A 2678-nucleotide genomic window follows, 5' to 3' on the forward strand; every position below is an offset into this window, starting at 1 on the left:
ATCACCTATCGCTGATCCGAGGTGTGTACAGATCATCACCTATCGCTGATCCGAGGTGTCTACAGATTATCACCTATCGCTGATCCGAGGTGTGTACAAATTTATAACGATCACCTATCGCTGATCCGAGATGTGTACAGATTATCACCTATCGCAGATCCGAGGTGTGTACAGATTATCACCTATCGCTGATCCGAGGTGTGTACAGGTTGATAACGATCACCTATCGCAGATCCGAGGTGTGTACAGATTATCACCTATCGCAGATCCGAGGTGTGTACAGATTATCAACTATCGCTGATCCGAGGTGTGTACAGATTATCAACTATCGCTGATCCGAGGTGTGTACAGATTGATAACGATCACCTATCGCTGATCCGAGGTGTGTACAGATTATCACCTATCGCTGATCCGAGGTGTGTACAGATTATCACCTATCGCTGATCCGAGGTGTGTACAGATTGATAACGATCACCTATCGCTGATCCGAGGTGTGCACAGATCGATAACGATCACCTATCGCTGATCCGAGGTGTGTATAGATTGATAACGATCACCTATCGCTGATCCGAGGTGTGTATAGATTATCAACTATCGCTGACCCGAGGTGTGTATAGATCGATAACGATCACCTATCGCTGATCCGAATTGCGTACAGATTATCAACTATCGCAAATCCGAGGTGTGTATAGATTAATAACGATCACCTACCGCTGATCCGAGGTGTGTATAGATTAATGACGATCACCTATCCCTGATCCGAGGTGTGTACAGATTATTACCTACCGCTGATCCGAATTGCGTACAGATTATCAACTATCGCAGATCCGAGGTGTGTATAGATTGATAACGATCACCTATCGCTGATCCGAGGTGTGTACAGATTGATAACGATCACCTATCGCTGATCCGAGGTGTGTACAGATTATCACTTATCGCTGATCCGAGGTGTGTACAGATTATCACCTATCGCTTATCCGAGGTGTGTACAGATTATCACCTATCGCTGATCCGAGGTGTGTACAGATTGATAACGATCACCTATCGCTGATCCGAGGTGTGTACAGATTATCACTTATCGCTGATCCGAGGTGTGTACAGATTATCACCTATCGCTGATCCGAGGTGTTCCAGAGGAGTAAGCTTCTTCTGATTCTTGTAATATATTATCAAACTTATATTAAGCCCAAAGAATATGACACCGCTTCCATCAAAAAGGTAAATAGAATAAATCTTGTTATTATACAAATATTAAGAGAAATGAATATGAAACCGCCTACGGAGTGAAATGAATAGACTATTTTATGTAAAGAAACATGTTTTAAGCTAAAAGGAGTATGACACCGCTTAACGAGAGACCGCTCAACGAGAGACCGCTCAACGAGATACCGCTCAAAGGGAGACCGTTAACGAGAAACTGCTCAACGAGAGACTGCTTAACGAGAGACCGCTCAACGAGAGATCACTCAACGAGATATCGCTCAACGAGATACCGCTCAAAGGGAGACCGTTAACGAGAGACTGCTCAACGAGAGACTGCTTAACGAGAGACCGCTCAACGAGAGATCGCTCAACGAGATACCGCTCAACGAGAGATCGCTCAACGAGAGATCGCTCAACGAGAGATCGTTCAACGAGAGATCGCTCAACGAGAGGCTGCTCAACGAGAGACTGCTTAACAAGAGATCGTTCAACGAGAGATCGTTCAACGAAAGACCGCTCAACGAGAGACCGCTCAACGAGATACCGCTCAAAGGGAGACCGTTAACGAGAGACTACTCAACGAGAGACTGCTTAACGAGAGACCGCTCAACGAGAGATCGCTCAACGAGAGACCGCTTAACGAGAGATCGTTCAACGAAAGACCGCTCAACGAGAGATCGCTCAACGAGAGACCGCTCACTGATATACCGCTCAACGAGAGACCGCTCAACGAGAGATCGCTTAACGAGAGACCGCTCAACGAGAGACCGCTTAACGAGAGACCGCTCAACGAGAGACCGCTCAACGAGATAACTCTCAACGAGAGATCACTCAACGAGATACCGCTCAACGAGAGACAGCTCAACGAGATATCGTTAACGAAAGATCACTCAACGAGGAATTGCTCAACGAGAGATCACTCAACGAGATATCGTTAACGAGAGATCGCTCAACGAGAGATCACTCAACGAGAGACCGCTCAACGAGAGATCAATCAACGAGAGACCGCTCAACGAGAGACCGCTCAACGAAATATGACGAGAGACCGCTCAACGAGTTTGAGAGATCGCTCAACGAGATACCGTTCAACTAGATTGAGAGATCGCTCAACGAGAGACCGCTCAACGAGAGACAGCTTAAAGACAGAGACGAAAATAAAATCTCGTTAGTTAACATGAATTAACCCGTTAGGAATATGATTCTACTTAAGGTCGATAAAATACACGGTTGACATGCAAACAGTACATAGCATTAGGAAATTGCTTAACAAGAGAAGCAGACGAGCATGTTTTAATTACATTGTCTCGCGAAGAATACAATCAGAAGTATTGATCTTATCCCCATTATACGGTTTTAGTGGTTTTGTTATTGGATAGTTCACTTATTCGATAATTCACGGATCGCCAGGTATTCCAATGACTCTTTAAAAGGACTGGTTTGGAGCAAGCGACTTCAGAGCGTAGATACTGGACACT

This window comes from Ylistrum balloti, unplaced genomic scaffold (genome assembly GCF_031769215.1).
Source record: "Ylistrum balloti isolate Yb309-2 unplaced genomic scaffold, AGI_CSIRO_Ybal_v1 Utg370766, whole genome shotgun sequence".
NCBI lineage: Eukaryota > Metazoa > Mollusca > Bivalvia > Pectinida > Pectinidae > Ylistrum > Ylistrum balloti.